Source organism: Castor canadensis, chromosome 3 (genome assembly GCF_047511655.1).
Source record: "Castor canadensis chromosome 3, mCasCan1.hap1v2, whole genome shotgun sequence".
Classification (NCBI taxonomy): Eukaryota; Metazoa; Chordata; class Mammalia; order Rodentia; family Castoridae; genus Castor; species Castor canadensis.
Window position 1 is genome coordinate 147,149,005 of NC_133388.1, and position 23,054 is coordinate 147,172,058.

Consider the following 23,054-nt stretch of genomic DNA (forward strand, 5'->3'; position numbering starts at 1 on the left):
GCTAGGTAGCTTGAAGAATTGTTTAACTCCTCTGAGAGTCTGTTTTCTCACATAAAGTAGCACTTAACTTATGGTTAGTATGAATGAGTTAGTACTCAAAGTACTTAGAACTGTGTCAGAAAATAAATAATATTCACTATTAATATTCAGTGCATAATTAAGTTGTTCTTTCCTAAAGAAGTAAGTTCTACTGAGTAACAGATTCCAACTAGTTAAATCCTAGAGTCTAAATATTCACCCCACCCACAAGGGAGGGGTGAGGATAGGTAAGACACCTAAAAAATTAGCTAGCATTTGTTGCCCTTAACACAGAGAAACTAAAGCAGATACCTTAAAAGCAACTAAGGTCAATAGGAAAAGGGGACCAGGAACTAGAGAAAAGGTTAGGTCAAAAAGAATTAACCTAGAAGGTAACACACACGCACAGGAAATTAATGTGAAAAAAAAATAAAAATAAATATTCTGGAAGGGTGTTAACGTATTTAAATTCTGGGGAAGAAAGTTCAGAAGAGAGTGAAATGAGCACAGGCATAAAGGAATGTCCTCCTGGGAAAATCCTTGAAAAAAGGTAATAAGGAGAACATAAAACATCAGCATGAAGACAGGAAGATAATCCCAGAATGAATACTTAGATGTATTTAAAGTATGGCATATGTCATCAGAAACTTTAATAATATGAATATGAAAAAGGCAAAGCAATATTGATTTAGGGAACATTGGTAATTGAACATTAAAAATAGAAGCACAGTTATATGAGTGTCTACCAACGAATTAGGAATTAAAAGATTATCTTAGTTTAGGAACTAAGAAATTTAAAAAATTGGCCAGAATGTCAAGAAAAATTTTAAGATAAATGTAGAACCTGTATTTATCCTCAAGGCATGGTAAGATTTCAGTAAAGAAGCATTAAGATATGGCATTCCTGGGCAGAAAGCATGGGTGGGTGGCAACAGAAGGAAGATACTTGCTACTCATGTCGAACAGCCTGGTCTAGCAAGCTTGAAAGATTCATGAAAAGAAGGGAGAGAGTTAAGATTGTTAAGTTAGTTGATCACAGTGTATTATAATGGAATTAATTACTTTGTACAATTAATATACCTTGATAAAGAAAAGATTAACAAGCTAATGTGGAATACATGTTTTAAATTAATATTCATGCAAGTGTTAGTATGGATGAAAGAGGGCCATTAGGTTAAGTATGATCATCACCCGTCTACTTCATTTTTACCTGAATAGTAGTGTTTTTCAAAGTGTGGTTATAGTAGAGTCATTTAGAAAACTATTGCACTAGATCAGGCATGACTTGAACAAACACAGGATGATTGGAAGGAAATAAAAGAAAGATGATGAAATCATTTTCTTTAACAATAACAGAATTCAGCCAGGCTTGTGGTATGTGCCTGTAATCCTAGTATTCAGGAGGATGGATCAGGAGGCTCCCAAGTTTGAGGCCTGCCTGAGGTATGTAGTGGGAACCTATCTCAGGAGAAAAAAAATCAGAATTAGAATTAGTAAGTGATCAAGTGATGCCTTAGAGGTTTCTCAGTTGGATTAGGTAAGATCATGGTGACAAGAGGACAAACTCAAATCCAGGTGTAGTTTAGAATCTAAGGGATGATTAATAAGAAACTATCCCAAGCTTTGACTATGACCATCTGACACCACAGAGTCACTAATGGGCAATTCAATTTTTGTTTCTTGATGGTGTGGTTTCAATTTTCTCTGTGTCTCCCAGGGAAGAAAAGATAAAAAGATAAAGTCAATATTCCTCTTCTAAAAATCTATTTTTGTTGTTTTCTTAGACTTAAATGGTGCTGCCACAAAATTAATGATTTCTTTAGCAACTGCACTTGCTTCATTTTTTCCCCAAGGCCCTTCAGGCTACTTCTCTGTAGAGTACACAAAGTTTTCACAGTGCTATTTTTGTAATCTAAAGCAGTTGTGCTTTCAGGCCTGATGCTATGACTGTAATTTTAATTTATCAACCTGCCACTCAGAAAAATGCTGTAAAAACATCTGAAAGCTTAAACCCATCATTTATTTCTGCACCTGTCAATGACACTCTTCTGTACTTGTCAAAATCATTTAAACTGCACCATGATAACATATACACTATCACCAATAAATTGGACAATCAATCATGTATGTGCATATTTTGACAGTTGTGTCTTAAATACATGGGCTCCAGGATACATTTTTAAGAAGGAGGAACTCATTACTCTTAAATAATAAAAATACAGTAAAGTCATCATAAAGAGTCTTCCTTGATCCCTACAAATAAAAAGAAATGTCTTAGGAAATGGAGGGGCTGATTGTGACTAAAATGACTTTTATTTCTTCAATGAAATGTTCTCCTCAGGGAAAAGGATATAATTGCAGGTTATAGCAGGCAGGAATATAGTTACATGGGGACAGAAAATGCATAGGATCATTAAATAGATTTATTTAAGTTCTTCTTATAAAGAAAGCAGTGGTGCAGTACTTTATAGCAGATGATATTTCAAAAGAGTGTTATCAGCACTTCCACCACTATCTAATTTGTTCATATAATAAAGTGTCACATTAACCCAAATGTCACAATCCAGTTTCACTTTGAGATTGTATTGTCATATATCATAGGCAACCTTTTCCTCACAAAAATTTAAATGATATCTTTGTTCATAATGTCTTAATAGATGATAGATAGATAGGTAGATAGATAAGCTATTCAATCATAAAATCCATTCAACACAATAGCAAATATGATATCCTATACAGCATGTGTCCATTTAAGGTAAAATACTGTCAAAATCGTAAACAAAAAACATTGACGAAAGAGTCTAAGTGTACCCTCTAAACTTGTTGGTGGCAATCCTCAGTCCTTACCACTTAATGATTTTAAAGGGTCAAGAATTATGACTAGTCCTCCAAAGTCTAGAGAGAATTTATGGTCATTTCATAAATCAGTCAATTCTAAATCAGTTTGTAATTTATTTGCATCAAATGAAGTCAGACCACATTGGAAAAAGTAATCATATATTCTGATGAAAGATACATTTATTGAATGTATATGTGAATAAAGTTATTTATATGTCATATTTAGGAATACTACATGAAGAGAATGATATTGATTCAATTTAAAACAAGGTCTTAGTCTTATACACTTTTAAAAGCAATCCTTAAAATAATCACTCATTAGAAACAAAAGTGCAAAATGAATAAAGTGCAATGGTTTCCTACACTTGACCACATTAAACCCACCTCAAAGGAAAGAAAACTAATTAAGCTCACTTGAAGAGAATAAATTCTTTCCTTCTTAATTTCATAAAATATACTTAAAGCTGAATATCCAGTTGATAATCTAAGTCTTTTCCTCACAGTATGAAGAGCACTCATGTTACAGAACTCAAAGTATTGATTATTCTTTATTCTGTGCTGCTCAATGACTCTTTACTGATTTTCTCAGAGATAAAAGAGATATCATCACTCTTTTAATTCTGGAACACTGAGATGCAGAAACACGATAACATCACCACAAAGACACACAGACTATTGGATGACATTTTGGAATGAAGCAGAATCTGGGGCTTCCATAGAAGTAGCTGGTGGTTTTATGCATTCTAACAAGCCATGCTCTTGTTTGAGTTTCATGTTCATCTCAGTCATCACACAGATCTAAATAGCAGCTTCAATTACTCAGGGAAATGATCACATGCATTAAATTATTTATTGCTTTTAGCCCAGATTTGCATTATAAAAGCACAAAGAAAGATGGAATGCCTCACTTCCTAATCACATTCTTTTCATCCAGCTAAGAACACTGATCTTTATTGGATCAAACTCAAAATGTGACATTTTCAATACTTTTAATGACATTTTCACAGCAGAGAAATATTTTTTCATTCAAAAGGATTTTCCACTTTAACTCTGTAGAACAAATTAGTTATGACAGTAAAATCTGTAGCTGCCAAAAATTTCCAAAAACCAGACTTATGCTTTAAGACCTTATCAGGACAAAAGAAAATCCCATGAAACAAAACCAAATGAACAGATGAACTAAACCCAAACCAAGGCATTTCCCAGCTCTGTTTTAGCATGTACCACCTAAGGTAGATATTAAAATGAGAAGTCAACCTCCTAATGTTCCATGTTTTAGAAATGTCATTATTTCCTTGGTGAAATTTTTACTAGATCACATTCAAAATGTGCCATTATAAGCTAAAGGCCACATTGAACTTCAAAATGAATAAATAGCATGCCTGCAGCTTAATGCAATGGTGGGCTATTCTTGCCTACAGTTCCCTTTGCACCAACAAAACACTTGATGAGACACTTTTTCCAGACACTGGCTAAATTATCATACCATGCAGGCATAACGTGATAGCCCAACTGAATACTAAAAATTTTGAAAGCGTTTTTAAAACTGAGACTCCCTGAAGAAGCTATTTGTTCTGTAAATCATGGGCCTTTATTACCCACATTAACCTCAGTGTAGCAGGTTAAGTATTCCAGATTCTCATGTAAGGCCACCAAGTCATAGATTAAAGGGCTGCCCCATAAACCAAAGCATTCTTTTCTAACTTTCTTAAGACGCCAGCTTTGGGTGTGAAGCTCTAAAGAAAAGACTTGATAGTATTGCTGTCCTTGGGCAAAAAACAGCTAAGCAAATTTCAGTAAGTACATCAATTCATTACTTGAAGGGTGCCATGAGTGTGAAAAATATTACATGATAACAATGTCAGCTGCCATTGTATACTAGCTTATGAAACAGAGGTAATTTCCTATTAAATATTGAGCTTTTATTTTATATTGAAAAGATCAAAACACCAAATCATCATTACTGGGGAATTCAGTTAAGAATTTAGACATTTGTTTTTGACAGTATCAGATGAATGGTGATACTAAACATATTATATAAATGTCTACTATGTTCTTCCTATTCTGAAGTTCAGAATATTTTTGAGAGCAATGTAACTACTTAACATTTAAACCTCCAGAGTACAAACTACAAATTAAAAACAAGAAGTGGATGTTATGATGCCATTTCTTTTAACTGAGACTTCATTCCCAGTACCTTGATCTTTAATTCAGAATATCAACTCAGCTAAGAATATCAATTCACTGCAGAATTCTGTTCAAGTCATATTGGAAGAAGCAAAGCAAAACATTAAGGTAGACTAGACTGGTGCTTCTCATTTTGAATTCAGTAAAAAGCTGTGCCAGTCACTGAATTTTCTACCAGCTCATGATTAGATAAGTTTAGAAAGTAAGCTTAGACATTTAAAAAATGTCTATAGTATTTTGACAGTGCTGTGACATTGAGGTATACGATTTATACAAAAGTCACAAATAGTAATGGATTGGAAATTTTTTAAGTAAAAAAGCTAGTGCTTCATCACAGTAAGTAGGGAAATGTTGGACAAGTCTAAGTTTTGTCTTTGAGACAATTATAATGTAATGAAGAGGATAAAAATAAGCTGGTTAGGAAACCTAACTGGTTAGGAAACCTAATCTATTGAAAAAAATAAAAGTAAACCTGTATCACCAATCTAAAGCTTGGCCTGATAATTCTTGAAAGAACAAAATAAAAAGTTGGGGGACTATTAACATGTGAGGCAAAACAAAACCAGGAAGATTTAATTCCATTTTGGAGATAGTCAGTAGCACCATTCAACTAGAACAAAAGAGAATCTTAGAAGAAATACAGGCTGAAACCTGGCAGGAAATTAAACAATGGCCATAGAAGGGCACTGGAAAGCACCAACTATCTTCCAACCCTTCTTCAACTCCCTTCTTCCTTTCCTCTCTTCTGTTCTCTCTCTCTTTCTCTTCCTTCTGCTCCCTCTTTTCCTTCTCACTTTCTTATTTTTTTCCCTAACACTCCAACCTGTCCTGTGTTACAGTGGATTGAAAAATTCTTCCTTAACAGTCTATAAAAAAATTAGGACAATCCAAAAATGCCATCATTTTCAATGTCATACCAGGATGAGACACCTCTTTATTTTGGAATTAGCAGTTTGTCCTCTCTGATGAAACTGAACTATACCAAAGACCTAAAACATACTAACCTTTGACATTCTCAGTATATACCTAGGACCCTGACTTATCACATTCTACCAAGCACCCCCCATCAACAAACTCTGAAAACATGTACACACAAACACACACACACAAACACACACTTAAATATACAAACTTCCACCCCTGCTTTTAGTGCTTTGCTCTGTAGTATGACCAACCAGCAAAAAATCCACCAGACATTTGAGAAGATATTAAAACATGAAAGTAAAATCCTAGAGAAAATCGGACCTCTGCAGAAACAGAGGAAATATAAGGAGCATAAAACTAAATATGTAAACAAAAAAAAAACTGAAAATGAAACCTAAAATGAATAGTTCTAGAAACAGAATAGGATATTGCATCTATAGCTTATATAGATTATATAGCTTATATAGATATAATATATAGTATTAAAAAGTTATGTATGGCAAATAAAAAAAGTTCCTAGAAATTACAAACAGCAGAAATGAAAGTTTTAATAAAAGTTTGGAATATAAACTTAAAAGGCCAAAGAAGATAGAGACATAAAATAATAAAGATTTTAAAGCAAAGACAGTCTCACTCAAGGAGATAAAATCTGCCTAACAGTTATTTCACAAACCAAAAACAAAAAGGAAAATCTTGTAAAGTATGACAGAAAAATATCCTAAAACTGAAAGAAAACTTTTTGAAACTGAAGGTGCTCAGCATAGTAAAGGAACAATGACCCAAACATAGGCAGATTAAGGTGATGTAAGAATTTAGATGTCCAAGTAAAAGAATAAAAGCCATATAAAAGGGCCTAGAGGTAGAATGACAATAGGTTTTCACAAGATTAGAAACTTGTAGAAAATGCCCCACCCACCCAGGGAAGTGAAGGGCTGGATGCTGCCTGAAATGCCAGGCTTGATCACTGACACCTTGCTGTCCCTGGATGACTTCAGCAACTGGCTGCATGACCTGTGGCAATATGACATCTCCAAGCCACAGAAGCCCTGCTTACCGGAAAGATCTTCCTTGGGAATAGCATTGTTCATGGGGGTCCCGTGCAAGTGCTGGAGGACCAGATGCTAAAGTGTGAGTCAGAGCCTTTGGTGTTCAAGGGAAAACGTATATCTGGAGGCCATCAGATGATCCAACTTAGCTTGGATGGGAAGTATCACCACATCACTGTACAGTGCTTAGGACAAGCAGTTTTACCCTGATCTTATCAGTGAGGACTCCATAATGCTGCAGATTGATGTAGACATAGTAAAGGAAAGGCTAAAGTTAAACCCTAACTTCCTGGTAGACTTTGGGAAAAACATGTGGATCTAAAATCCACTGGCCAGAACCCCTCCTCCATGTTCTGAGCCCTCACTTTCAAGAGGCCTGGCTTCACTCTGTGCTCTCTTGGCCCCTAACACCTAGGGGTGTGTCCTGCCAAAGCCAAACAGAGACTGCTGAAACATATCAGGTGGCATCTCCTTCTCCTCACCACTGTTGCTCTTGTCCACTGTGCCGTTTTTACATGAGCTCTTGGAAGCACTGAGAAATAAACTGGTGAACCTTAAAAAAAAAAAAAAAAAGTAAAAGAAACTTGTAGAAAATGGAAAAAGACCTTCAAAATTCTGAGGGAAAATTAAATCGACCCTTAAGATTGCAGTTATCAATGAAGCTGAACACCACCAGTCACATCATAAAGGTAGAAAAAGAATGTAGTAGATGATTGTTACTTGCAGTAGTTATATTATAAAGTCACTGTGAACACTGAATTAGCAAACACTGAATCATTATTCCTAGGAGAAATATAGGGTTAGGTTTCTATAAGCCTCAGATCATAACATTTTTGTCAATCAGTCAAAATATAATTTTGCTTATGTGGGTTTCTGCTTAAAGATACTTTACTTAATAGATATTGATGACTCACTAATACTGAATTCCTGGCCAACAGTAGTATGATTCAAATCTCAAGGAAGCTTATCTGATACACGCCTTTGCTTCTTAGGACACCTCACAGTCCCCTTGCACTTAGAAACATGAGGCAGCCTTTCAGCCCTATGCTGAGGGCTGAAATAGCAAAATTACTATCCCAGAGCACAAACCCACCAAAAGCATGGCAAAAAATAGGTAACAGAAAGGATGCTATGCACAGTGTGAGAGCTAAAGTAAGGAGGCCCGTGCCACAGTATTCACCCACAACTGGAACCGTGCATACCAGCTGACTAAAAGTTTTGGAGACTTTTTGACATGTGTGTTAAGTGATTGAGAATTCAGCCAATATTCATTTGGGGGTTAAAAGAAATTATGCAAAATTACAAATTTAGAAATAATAACAATCTTAATGATTCACAAGACCTTTCTAAGAAAACTACACAAGATTAATTTGCTAAAATCATTGAATGAACATAAAAAGGGGAGGGACAACTAACACAAAAGAGAAACAAACGCTCAGTGAAAAGAAGTGGCAGGACAATGACTTCATTACTGACTTAGAGAGGACGAGCCAAGTTTCTGCAGAACCATGGAGAGCTTCAGGAAGACTGAAAAGCATGTGAGGCTTTTATAATTGCCAAATAAACCACAATTGTACAAGAAGGAAATTTAATTATTGCAATTATATTGTTCAACTGTAAATGATATTTACATGGTCATAACATATAAATACTAAATATTAACTTAACCAAAACAGAACAGAATTAACAAGAAAATAAAAAACTCACAGAAGCTAATGAAAACCTTATTTAGTACAAATGAACAAAGCAATATTCTGAGGATGCAAAAAGAACTCATTTCTCTGAATAAGATTTAATTCTAAAGATTGGAGTATTTTAATATTACTGAAAGTCTGTTTCTTTAGCCCAATAATGTTCAGGAATAAAGTACCTCTAAGAAACATTAATAGTTATAGGAAGATACTAATTTTTAAATAAAACCCAGAATCAATGCAATGATTTGCTTCTAGTAGTTAAGGAAGTTATTTGATACTATCGGGGAAAAACCATTTAATATGTGATTAAGGAAAAATTTAGGGAAATACTTGATAAATATTCCCTAAGCAAAATAGAGGAAAAATAAAGTGGCCAAAATTGCGAACAAAGAAAAAGAATTGTGTGAAAGATCATTAAGATTAATTTGTAAATAATAGACAGTTCCCAAAAGAATTTTACAGAATATGAGTTAATAATGAAAAGTAAAATATAATTCATTGATTTTTTTAAATTACATTTTATGTTGTGTCATGTATCCAGGCAAAATTCTACAAAGATAGCACTAGACTTGTTTTTTCCACCCTAGACACCAGCATCACAAGGAGCAAGATAATCTGTAATGCACATTTAACAATTATTTAGTTATATTTTTTAACTAAAAGCATCATGAAAAAGAAAAAATGTTTTCACGAAAATCACTATGTTAGAAAAAGGATGTTGGTGGTAGAAAAAACACATTTCTAAAGTTCAGGTAGACAAAGATGAGAACAGTAAAGAAAATTCTGAAGAACAGTAATCTGAAAGAACCTATCTCTTCTACAAATATATAACTTAGGGATAAGCATTGGTATGTTAATCAGTGAGGAATCATAGAAACCACAACAATAAGCCATGTTTAAACAAGAAGGTTATAACTGACAGAGTGCAAATCAAATCAATAGGTATTCAATTTGCTTCTGCAATGCTTGTAAGAAGTATTCATTTAGGGAATGTGTGTTCAGTGAAATATGAGTTCGTAACAAAAAGGATATAGAAGATATTTATGAGTAGCTAGGTATTTTAGGAAAATAGTTCAACAAATTAAGTACACATGCCTGGTGGAATGATAGATTTTAGTGTATAAAGATTTGCTAAAACCTTCAAGATAGTTTGAAGAACAATAATAACAATAAAAGCTATCATCCTGATTTTAATTTCAATATTTTACTATTATATGTCAAATATTTTCAACTTGTTTTGGCACAGTCTATCATATTTCAGTAGTTTTCTTTTTTTCCCAAAGCCTTTCTCTTTCTTTTGGCAGTACTGGGGTTTGAAGTCAGAGCTTCACACTTGCAAGGCAGGTGCTCTGTTCCTGGAGCCGTGCCTCCAGTTTAGCAGTTTTCTTAACACTATTTTACTTTGATTCTATTACAAAGAATGCATATTAGATCAACTGCCTCTAGCATCTACTGATAAAGTCATATTTTTCTCCTTTCACATGTTTCTGTACCAGATTTTGTTGATAGACTTCCAGACTTGAACTTGATATTAATTTCCTCTTTCTGGCTTACTTTGATTTATTGTGTTGCTCTTTTTCTAATGAGATTAGGACTTAGTTGTTTTCTCTATTGTCTTTCTTTTTAAGAAGCAAGTATCTAAGTTATAAATTTTTCCAAGTCAAGCTTTCAGTATTCCATAGGTTTTAGAAGAAGTACTCTTCTTATTTCTTTCTAGATAATAGGAAAGTTCATTTATCAGTTTGAGGAGAATTACAGAGACTGGAATTGGTACCAAGGGAAAAGGAGCCAGTTTCACATCACCAGCACCTTAAAACCTATATGTCAATCTCTAAATATCACATTTTAATACTGTAATGTGATTTTAGTAAAATAATGAAATATTTCACTTGCTAAACCAAGAACTATGCAAAGCATTAATTCTCTTCTCTATAAAATCCCTAACAAAGGGTTTTCAGGTTCATCTTGTGGTATATGTATCTGTGTATTGTATTAGGTCATACAATGTTCTGTCATTGTATTTTTTAATGATTCTATGGTTACCCTCAATTACTAGAAACTCAAATGAGTCTATTTGGAACACATGAGTCTATTTCTTTGTTATACTTAGCAGCAACACTCTTCCTTATAATTGCTTCCCTTTAATACTTTTTCTACTTTCTAGAACCACAATGAATAAAGTTCATTCCACTTCCACTTGGCAGCCTTTCAAACATTTAAGTAGTTAGCCAGCTGCCTTGCCTCCCAAGGACTTTCATCTCTAAACCAAACATCCTTTTTTAAAATTCAACCATTTTTATAGAGGGCCTTTTTGCCATCTTAATTTCCTTTATTTATATGCATTCGAGTTCAAAATCCTTCTAGAACTACACTGACACATATTAAACTAAATAAGTATAAAGACATTATACTTTATTTAATGCCAACTAAAACTTCATTAGCTTTGTGGTTTTGTATCATACTCATGACTTTTAGTGAGCTTGCAATTATCAAAAATACCTAAGTATTTCTTATACCAATATCTGGTAACCCATACACATTTTCATTATACTACGGACTTTAATTGGTCACATCAATACTTTGGTTCTCCCATTTAAAACACCAAGGTAATATTGCTTACAGAATTTTTAAATAGCCAAATGATTCAATAAATGTAAAGATTAAAATGGTTGCTGATAAATGTCAAGCATTTGGCAAATGTTAACTGTTAACGTTATTATCATTAATTATTATTGTTATCATTGTTGTCATCCCTTTTGACATTACTCCCAAATATTTTCACAAGCTAGTTCTGCCATGAGGAATTGTGTGGTTGATATATTTACCCTTGAAAGAAAACTTTAGAAAAGACTTTGTAATACAGTAAGCTAAATCATAAAAAGCATTTATTTTTAAACAGATAAACATACCCTTTGACTATATGTCACATATAGCCATTGTCAAACAGGTAAATTTAAAAACTAATGCAACTAGGTGGTAAAAATGCCCCGTCAGGAAAATGGGGACAAAAATCACACCAGTAATTTAATGGCACAATTTAATATGAAGAATTATGAACTAGTAAAAAAAAATAAATCCTTAAAATGTATATGAAACTCCAAAAGCATATTGGGGTAGAAGCATAAGGAACTACTACCTCTGTAGCTGAGGGAGGGTACCCACTCAGGAAAGGAACAAAGATACAGAGCCTTTCTCTCCTCAAGGCTGAGATTCAGATCTCATTGGAGAGGGCATGGCTAAAGTCAAATGAATTGAAGTCTGTTGAGATATTGGTGGTTGGAGGATATATAAAAAACTTCCTGCTGGGTGTTTTTCACTGAGCATCTGACATCCTGCAGGTAATGGAGCCATGAGAGAAAGAAGAAACACCCATGGGAACCTGAAAAAAGAGATGCCCTTTTTTTTCTGTGCCTTCCAGCTCTCCTCCAGTACCCTCTACTGGCAAACCCTAACCTGATACCCTGTGAAAGAGAAGTACAGGATTCTGGCTTGAAGGACTTTGTACAATCTAGCTGGAGATGTAGCTCAGTGGGAAAGTGTTGCCTAGCATGTGCAATACCCTTGGTTCAATCTCCAGCACTGCATAAAAACAAAAACAAAAACACAACAAAACAAAACAAAACAAAAGGATACCATCACAAAGCAAGTAGCTGAGAGGCAATAAACTGATAAATAGAAGATAGGTTAACCCGATCTGGTACTTGTAATGGTCTAAACATTCTCATATTATTATACTACTTTTTAAAAATTCTAATGTAGACATTTTGTTAGCCCATAAGAAGTCAATATTGGCCAGCATAGCCATGCATGCCTATGATCCCAGCTACTTGTGAGAAGGAAGTCTAGGCAAAAGCATAAAATCTTGTCTGAAAAACAAACTAAATACCAAAGAACTAGGGATGTGACTTAAGTGGTAATGTGCTTGCCTACTCAGTGTGAGGCCCAGAGTTCAATCCCTAGTACTGCCAAAAAAGAAAAAAAAGTAAATATTACAGCAGAAAGTTCTACAGAAGTGAAAACACTGAATTCATAAAATATCTCCTGGGTGGCCACAATCTGCCTTTTCATACCTCATCATGTAGTGAAATAGATTTACAAATGATAAAACAAGATATGCTTAAATAAAAGATGCTTAAGAAGCTACAACAATAAGGCTAAAACAAAAAGATCAATAATGCTCAAATGGATTTTGACATAAGTCCTCCTCAAGTATTTAACTGAAAACTTCAGTTTCAAGAAATTCAGATAAATTAGATTGAGCTCAAAGAGGGAAGACAGGAATGTTTAATGGAATGGAAGGATTGGATTGTGAAAGGGAAGGGCTGACAGAAACAAATCTATATGGATTAGCTAAGTGACAAAAAAAGCAGAGAGCTGACAAGAATGAATCAGATGTAAACACAAAAAACTATAATCAATGGATAGCAGAGTAAGTGGAATTTAATCTAACTTAATGAAATTAGTAATTGGGGAAGACATGGAGCTTGAGTTAGGCCTTTAAGAATGGAAGCATTTCTGGTGGAAAGAAGATACAGCATATGTTGACGGATGGAGGTATAACAAGCAACTTGCTGTTAAGCAATCAATTGAACTAATGCAAAAGATTGTGTAGACATAGCAGCCTTAGAGCAAGGAGCTTTTCTGAACAAGAGGAGTGCCAGACAGACAGCAGGTGTTGAGAAATGCTAAAAGACTGAGAGTAATTGAGCACTGACGGACAGTTGGCAGGGGAGGCTACATGTTGGACCAGCCTCAATGTTAGTATATAGGTTGTCTTATAGACTATGGGGAGTAACTGAAAAGGTTTTGTTTGATGCTCTTATAGCTGTTAGTTTTGATAATTTATAAAAAGAAGTATGTTCATATCATTAACAGCAAACATTATGGGTGGCAGATATGGAGATCCTTGGAACCAGGCATTTGCTCTGGTTCAGCTAAGACTGTGTTTCTCTAGATCAGGCCCTTTAAATAGAGAGATGCTTGGTTCTCTTTTTTTCGCATTTGTAGTTCTTTACCAGTCTTGCTGTTTGTGAAATAGAAATCTTCACTATCATTGCAGCCTTATAAAATAATCATGACTCTAGGTCAGATGAAAGTGAAAACTAAATACGATTTTGAATCACATGTTTAAATCCCCTCCCTAACACAGCATGGCACAGAGAGGGGTCACAGCACATTTCATGCAAGGTGATACTTCCAAACTCGAAGTCTGTGTTAATCCAACTAGAAAGAAAAAAAGTTCTTTTTTTCCTTCCCTTTCTCTCTTAGTTCCAAAATTCACTCTTCACATATCACAGTACTGGTCTTTCAATTAATTGTCTTTAAATGTGTGAGACAGTACAGTTAACTCATAGTTTGTGAAAAATCAGGACTCTTATATGGATTAGGCAGATTATTTTAATCTTTTGGGCTTCAAAGTCACTTTCTCTTCCTAATGTGAAAGGTCCTGATCCATAGTTAGGACACCAATTTTGACACTCTATGAATGTGTCATAAATCTTGACGTTCCCCCTTACCTTGCTCCCATTCTAAAGGTCCTTGACATAAATTGAGTACTTTGTCAATGAAACTTAAACTACAAAAATTTCCTTGTCTTTGAATTTCAAATATATGTGTGTGTGTATATTCACTATGGATTTATATGAATTTCATAAAGTATAAATTGAAAAATATTTGTTCACTTAGCTTCACAAAACTTATAAATATGTGCAGCTGTGGATATACTGAGAGTTGGAAAGGTACATCAAAATGTTATGATAAGTTACAGACAAGATTCTGTAGGAACTTCTCTTGATAGTCCTGATTTCAGCTAGGTATCTTGAAAATAGCTGTGATAAACAAGAAAATAATTTTCAAAAACACCCTCATCTCTACTTATCCCACTTTTTCTACCATTAATTTTCTTGAGCACCAGAAGGACCTAACTTTTAAACATCTATTTACCAAGTGCCTACCCTTTTGCAAAGTCCAATTAAAAGACCTCTTCTTTCATGAAGCCTTGTTTGGTGCCTGTTTCCCACCTAGATTATTCTGTCTTCTGCCTATAAGCTGTAAGAGCAATTTTATTTAATTCTTCTTCAAATTACGGTCTTATGTGTAAATACGTATAATCCCTTATACTTATATTGGCATTCCTTGAGGTTCTCCTGATATTATTTTGCACAGCTCCCAGTATTGCACCTGACTTACAATAAGTACTCCATAATTGATTATTCAATTTACTTTAGAGAGCTAGATATAGTAATTGAGAAGGTTCTAGTAGTACTTATTATTGGCAGGATGTGTGCTAAGAAACCATTAAAATCCTCCCTGCTTGTGCAAAGGAATTTATTAATATTCTTCAGATTATATTTTAATGAAGTTCTGTGAAGGAAAATAAAAAGAAATACTTTGTATATTAGTCTACTCATATTAAACAGGTTTTATGAATTTAAAGGGATTACATAAAGTTGATTGCATATATTGTAAAACCCAATGATTCGTGATTTCTTCTTCAAAGTGAAAAAGTTTAAATGAAATTCCAGGAAAGTTATTTAGTCCTCATTTACTCTTTAGCAGTAAAAGAAATAGTGTGGGTGTATGACTCTGAACAATTACTTTTGCAGTTCTTATTTTCCATTAAGTTTTGAGGCAACTTGAGCAATTAGAATAATGGTACAGTGAGAAGTAAAATAAAAGCCATAAAATCATACAAGATTTTACAATAAATAATGTGAAATATATATTCATGTTAAATATTCCAAACCATCATTCTGCTTTTCTGAAAAGTCAGCCACCTGTTGCTAATCACTATGACCAGACTGCCAAACAACAGAAGCTGTACCTTGGATTAGTTTCCTCCTGAACAGTGACCTAAACATCGAGTTCATTATAATCTTGTTTTGAGTGGTCCATGTGGTTGAATTGTCATATAAATAATTTTTTGGTGGTACTGGGGTTTGAACTCAGAGCCTCATGCTTGCTAGGTAGGCACGCTACCACCTGAGCCACTCTGCCAGCCCCCCTGAATTGTCATATAACTATTGACATAAAAATTGTAACATTTCTTTTCTTAAAAATCAAAATAGATTTTCCCATAAGTATAACAGTATCACACTCAGCTTATGAGAGAGAGAGAGAGAAAAAAAGAAGGCAGTCTGGGATGGTCTTTCCTAACTAAAAGACAAACTTTTCCAACAATACAATTTTAGGATACATAAAATAAGAAAAAGGAGGAGAGGGAAAGAAGGGAAAGAAGACCCCCCTCTTCTTCATCAGTAGGGGGACTGATGAGAGTGTCAGGAACACTGAGGAAGCATAATTAACTTGATTCTGGTCTGACCATTCATCTTGTTGAATCTCTTCCATTTTCTTGGAAATTCAGCTTAATTTTACAGCTTCTGACCTGAGCCAACTACTGTCATGGCATTTCTGCTAAAAGCCCACACCATTAAGACAAAAGCAGTCTTGGCGTGATTACCAAGACAAGTCTATTTCTGCATTGCATTTCATTTTTAACATTGACAGGTAAAATTGAGTTCATGATGACTGGCAGTGAGAGTAGAGTTCAAACAATTCAGGATTCTTAGCTCTAACTGGTTCTTATAAATACGTCTTTAGCATTCAGGATTGAATAAAAAATAAGCAGGTTGGACAAGATAATTTAAACAGCAAATGAGAAAAATAAAAATGAATTCTTTTCTCTTGTGTACTCTTTTACATTTCCAGAAAGCTATTAAGTTATTGACATATTTCCTAAAGGTGTAAGACATGAGTGGAATCATTGCTGTCATCCATATTAATAGCTCCTTTATTAAATGGTCAATGTGTCATCTTTTCTTCTTGCAACTAAACTCTTCTGAGAATATAATATAGGAGTCTTCAAAATTATAAAAATGATTTGGCCACATATTCTATCACTGAACTTATTTGGAAATAACTTTGAAATATCTAAAAATACTGATAACTTTTATTACAGTAAAATGATTATCCCATAGCTACATCTAGTGTCTCCAGCATCAGGTCTAGTTTATAATAAAAGCTTAAATATTTCTATTATAATTAATAACTGTTCATCGTTATTCTCTTAAAATTATTTTTATTTATATTATCAGAAATTTTATTACTAGACACTACCAGGAAATTGAAACTGGGAAACAAAGATCCAAGGGGTGATTGAGACACAAGGAGTTTACAAATTTTACATAAATATTAAAATGAATTTGTGCATCTATAATTAAATGTTCTCATCATGTTAATCATAAGTCTTACATTTAAACACCTCAGGAAAAGTAAATTTATAAGTACTAAAAGACTAATATTTTTAAGTTTATTTAAATTAACACATCTGGAAAACACATGACACAATATGAAAAAAATCAGACTCCAGATTCAGAGAAATCTGTTTAAAATTTAGCTCTATGAAAATAATTTTAACAAAACACATTTGTAGAAATAACTACAGTGTTAAAAACTGTGCTTAATAAAGTTGTTCTTCCTACGATCCTATTATTCAGATCAGGTTCAGAATGAGTAAAGAGATGATTCAATGTCTTATCAGGTAAGTGTCAAACTGGGGTCTGCTCTCAGAGCTCTGTTTTTCAGCTTTATCTCCTGTGCCCCACCTCTGACCAGGATATTCTGCTACTGCCTCCCCTTCCTTGACCTCTGTGTTCTAGAACTCACACATGCAGATGTCAGTCTCTCTCTACACCTACTCCTAAAGGACATCTCACCCTTTCATAGCTTCCATACTACAAACGTGCTTCTTCCAGACTTACTTCCCCAGCAAGCCCTGTCTTTGGGGATCCTCTCATTTAGATAGTATCCAACTTTCATTAAAAGTCTTTCTTCACTGTTATTTATTTAGTTGATGGTACTGGGGTTTGAACTCAGGGCTTCGTGCTTGCCAGACAATTACTCTACCATTTGAGCCACACCTCCAGCCCTTTTGGCTTTTGTTACTTTTTAGATCAGGTCATACTTTTGCCAGGGGCTGGCTTCAGAACAAGATCCTCCTACTTTGGCCTCCCATACAGCTTGGACTATGGAAATGTGTTACCATTCCCAGCTTATTTTTGAGATAGGGTCTCATTAACTTTTGCCCAAGTTGGCCTTGAACCATGAGCTTCTTATCTCCACCTCTTAAAGTTTTTCTTGACTCCTGTGAATTTCTTCTAGAACATCTTCCCCCCAATCTTTGACATCTCAATAAAGGATAATGCCATCTCCCCAATTTCTCAAGACACTTCTAAAGCATGTCTTGATTTTGTCTACACAATTCCATCCCTTCTGCACCAGGGTACCCTAGGATACTGTTATTTACTATCTGAGTGAGGGTCATAGCCCTAGACTTGCCTTCTCATGTTATTGCATCTCTATGGCTTTCCCAACGTGTGCCCTTATGCATACAGTTCCCTGTCTGTCCTTTTGCCTCCTAAGCTCTTGTCCTTCAAGGGTCCAGTTGGAAGTCACCTCTTCAGAAAGTCATAGATTTATGCTCCTCAACAATTTCTTTCAATAGTTCGTCAACCTCTCTTTTCATCTATCTCATTTATTTCTTTCTTTGAATTTTCTACTTTAACTTATTTGTGCATTTATTAGTTTATTTTTTCTCTATTCCTCTGTCAAGGAAAAAATCATACTAGGTAAGTTAAACAGGTAAGGAAGAGTCTTCAGGATTATTACCATAAGGGATAAAAATTGGACTCAATTCCACTGAAACCAAAAGCAGGAAAACTTTTTATGATTTTATTACCATATAATAGTTCACAGTGAAACACTGTGATATTTACAAGTATGCTTATAATATATCTTAGTTCTCCCTCCATCATTCTCTCTCTTTTCCCTCTTCTCAGAACAATTTCTATAGGTTTTATTGTTCTATTTTCATATATGGATACAAAACACATCTACCACAAACACCCTCATTCCCCCTGTCTTTGTGCCCACCCCTTCCCACTGATACTCATCCTTTGACAAAATCTATTTTTCTCTCCTGCCCTTCATTGATAGTCCAAGGGGGGCTTGCCTTTGTTGCTTCAGGACCCTATATGTTGTGCTTTTATTCTTTTTTTTTTTTTTTGCTTTTTTTTATTGTTTTATTATTCATATGTGCATATAAGGCTTGGGTCATTTCTTCCCCCTGCCCCCACCCCAACCCTTACCACCCACTCCGCCCCCTCCCTCTCCCCCCCATCTCCTCAATACCCAGCAGAAACTATTTTGTCCTTATCTCTAATTTTGTTGAAGAGAGAGTATAAGCAATAATAGGAAGGAACAAGGGTTTTTGCTGGTTGAGATAAGGATAGCTATACAGGACATTGACTCACATTGATTTCCTGTGCATGTGTGTTACCTTCTAGGTTAATTCTTTTTGATCTAACCTTTTCTCTAGTTGCTGGTCCCCTTTTCCTATTGGCCTCAGTTGCTTTTAAGGTATCTGCTTTAGTTTCTCTGTGTTAAGGACAACAAATGCTAGCTAATTTTTTAGGTGTCTTACCTATCCTCACCCCTCTCTAGTATGCTCTTGCTTTTATCATGTGCTTTTATTCTTAAGAGCTAGAGTGAGCCAGTGGCAGCAAGGGGAGGGTATCCAATGTGATTAGGGCATCTGAGCTTAATAATTGTTTATTTAAGTTTGGTTCCTACACAGTGACAATGAGATTTTTCTTTTATTTTTTAAATGGCATATAATAATTGAACATATTTATGGTATCCAGCATAATACTCCAATGCATGTAGGCAATGTAATGATCAAATCTGGAGTATTAATATATCCATAGCATCATACATTTATCATTTCTTTGTGGTGAGAACATTCAACATTTTCTCTTCAATTTATTTTGAAATGAACAATAAGTTATTGGTAATAAGTCACCCTATGGAACATGAGCAGAACTTATCCCTCTTATCATTTGTGGAAACTAGAAATGTTAGTCTCATCAGAATAGAGAAGAATAGTGGTTAACAGAGTGTGGGAAGGGTAAGAGGAGAGAAGTAAAGGTTGGTTAAAAGGAGTTATCTTCCTCAGTAAATACATTTCAAAGGGATAGCTCTGAAGTCCTTAAGAAAGATGTTCTAGGGTTGCAACACTAGGTGAGTTCTAGGAGACTCACATATCAAAGGCTCAGTGAAAGATTTTATAAGAAATGGATGTCAGGGTCCTGGGGTCAGGAAGAAAGCTGTTGAAGTTTATCAAGCTGACAGGAATGTGGATACCATATTGAATCACAACTATGCTGTGAAATTTATGCAAAGAAAGAAGCCATTTTACTTCTAGTATAGTCTTTGACACACATGTTCTTCATCAGATTTTGATGAATGATCATATGAAAGACTGTATTATACTATAATACTTACTTGTGTTATCTTAGGTATTTAATATCTGTAGACCTCAGGAGCTTGCAAAATTGCAAGAACATTACACATCTTATAAGCTGTTGTTAGGATTAAATAGCATGATGAATACAAAAATACCTAGAAAAGGGTTTCAAACTACAGTGTTTTCATCTCGAGAGATTGTTGTTTATAAATTCTATGCAAACTTCTTAAAATGATCTACTGTGCTTGATTTTTTTACTTGATTTGATTTTTGGGAACCTCATTCTCATTTATGTTATCCAAACATGAAAATTATCATACATGTATTCATCTTCTACCAGCATATTCTTAAAAATAATCAAACATAAGCCATGATGATGATTACCCATAACAAATGTGAGCCGGGCTGTCAACTTTAAACTTGAGACTTTCCAGAAAAAGTGTTTAGTGAGTATCTCCATCTTCCTTATTACCCACAAAATTAAGGTAATAATTTTTCAGTCTCAGTGAAATAAGCATATGCATTGCTATATCAGGAAGGTTTTGAGTAGACACTGTTACCATAGATATGGTGGTAACCAGTAAGTTGCTTATAGTCCCTCAGCTCAACATCCTAGTTGTATCTACACCAACAATCTACACTAAATCATATATCATTACTACTTTAATAATCCATGACTGTCAGACAAAAGTGGGTATTTTTTTTCTTACTCTTTAGGCAATGATCTTACTGACTTTCTTGCATCGCATAGTTGGACAGAGCATTGTTCTGACCAGAAAATGCTCAGTCGTCCATTCAGACACTTACATGGATTAGGCTCCCACTTTTCAGACCTTGAACTCAAACACCATGTGTTCCATTATACCAGAAATAGCAATGCCTTCTTAAAACAGTTCTTTTAGTTTTCTAGTGTAAGAATAGACATAAAGTACATGACTGTTAAATTGATTTGGAAATTAAAAAGTACCTCCCTGACAGAGAATGGTTTCTTAAAATGTTAAACATAAACTTGCCATATGACCCAGAAAATTTATTTGTATATATCTAAAGGAAATGAAACCAGAGGTACTTCCATACCAGTGTTCATAACATCATTACTCACAACAAAGTGTAGAAATAGTCCAAATGTCTATCAACAAATGAACAAATACACAAAAAATGCTGCGTGTTTGTGTGTGTATATTATTTAGTGTTGTTACGTGCCAGTGTCGAGGGTCCTTGCCTTCACAGGCCAGAGAACTGGCTTGTGAGGCAGCTGAATGATGAGCCAATGCCAGTATACAAAGCAGGATTTATTAGAGAGAAAGGAAAGGCTACAGCTGGAGAAGCCCAGTGGAGCCCAGAAGCTGGTAGTTCACTGCTCAGGTGAAGGCTGGGGTTTTTATGGACATTCCAACACTGGGTTAGGTGGATTTTTCTCATTGGCCATGGATTTGTGGACTTTCTCAGGTGAACTGGTTTGGTTTTCACCTTTATTGGGGGAGGGAAAACAATCTTGAGAGCATTTTGCTCATCAGCCCTGTGGCAGATCTATCAGACTCTGTATCTCTTCTTTAGGATGCAGGAATACAGGCCTCCATCTCCTCAGGATGCAGGGATGATATTGTTCTCCATAGGGGATGGGATACTCACTCATCTGCCTTAGGTTATCAGACCCAACAGTATCAAGAAGGAATAAAATTCTGCTATCTTGTACAACATGCAAGAAGTTTGAAAATATTATACAAAGGAAAATAAACCATACAAAAAAGGACAGATATATGATTACACATTGAATGATTTATATTTGTACTGTTGTTTGCATGATTGCTCATATAACTTTGTAAATGTACTTAATGCCACTGAATTATATATTTAAATGGTTAAATAGTAATTAAAGATATACTTAACATCCTATACAGTGTTCAAAGGTCAGTGCAAAAGAGATTCAGTATTTGGCATCATTGTTTTTCTTACCTTCATTCATGTTTAACCTGGTATTTCTATTAATACACTATAAAAAAAGGAAAAAAATCCTATACACAAATGATTAGGATGATAATGTTGATGTTCTGTGTATTGTATCACAATGAAAAAAAAATGAGCAAACAACCATATTTTTAAAAATTTTTTTTAGTATTACTAGTATTACAGTTGCTCTATTAATTAAGTATTTATATTTTTTCCTAGGTTGGAAAGGGTTGAAAAGTATTGTGAAAGCAGCCTCAGATTTGGATTTATAAGACTTTTTTCCCCATCTTAGCTCTGTTACTTAGCAGTTGTTAGGGTGAACAAAAAGAAGCCACCTTAGGATTGGAACATTCCCATCCTTGCAGGCAACTTACTGACACACCACCACCCACTGGAAGGACCACAAGGAAATGACAAGCCACCAACTGGCTAGGGGGGTCTAGAGCTGAGCAACTTATCTACTTAATTACCACTTATCTCCTCTAGCTTCCCCTAACATGGCTTACTCCACTCTGGAAGAATTTTCCCACTCAGAGGGGTTTACCCTCCATACTGCTCCACTATATCTACTCCAAGTCTGTAAGGGCCTGAAGTTCTAGCTCCCTTGCTGGGATCCCCCTCTCAGGGCTCCTTCCCGAGCAATAAACCCTGTGCTAGTGTTTGAGCAGTCTCTCTGACTCTTCCATGACTCTTTCATTTCTAACAGAAGTGATAAAAATTTCCCTTAGTCACTTAGGTAATTTCTATCTTAGTTCTTCTAATCACATAACAGTTGTTTGGATGACTAAAATTAAGATGCATATCAAGTACTTCATAAAATCAAATGATTATGCAAGTGGATATAGGCAATTTTTATTGTACATTCTTTGGGGAATTTAGTCATAATAAGTTATCACTATATGCATGTATCAATTTAAGTACCCTAAAATATTAAGTTATTATTGCTAAGATTCAAAGGGTTTTTTTTTTTTCATTATTTAAAGCATTTAATCCACAGTTTTTAGAATGAAAAAATACTGCTGAATTTCTACATTTCTATTTACCATTTCTTTAGTATATTGGTCATTAGACCTCTCCATTTATCCTCCATTAATT

The 23,054-nt window shown here is 34.7% G+C and overlaps 1 protein-coding gene and 1 pseudogene across 10 annotated transcripts in view; both read left to right on the top strand.

Moving 5' to 3' along the window:
- Positions 1-23,054, top strand: part of Ralyl (RALY RNA binding protein like) — a 735,459-nt gene that overhangs the window by 597,634 nt on the left and 114,771 nt on the right. The window lies entirely within an intron of this gene.
- Positions 21,890-22,005, top strand: LOC141422244 (small nucleolar RNA SNORA8; annotated as a pseudogene).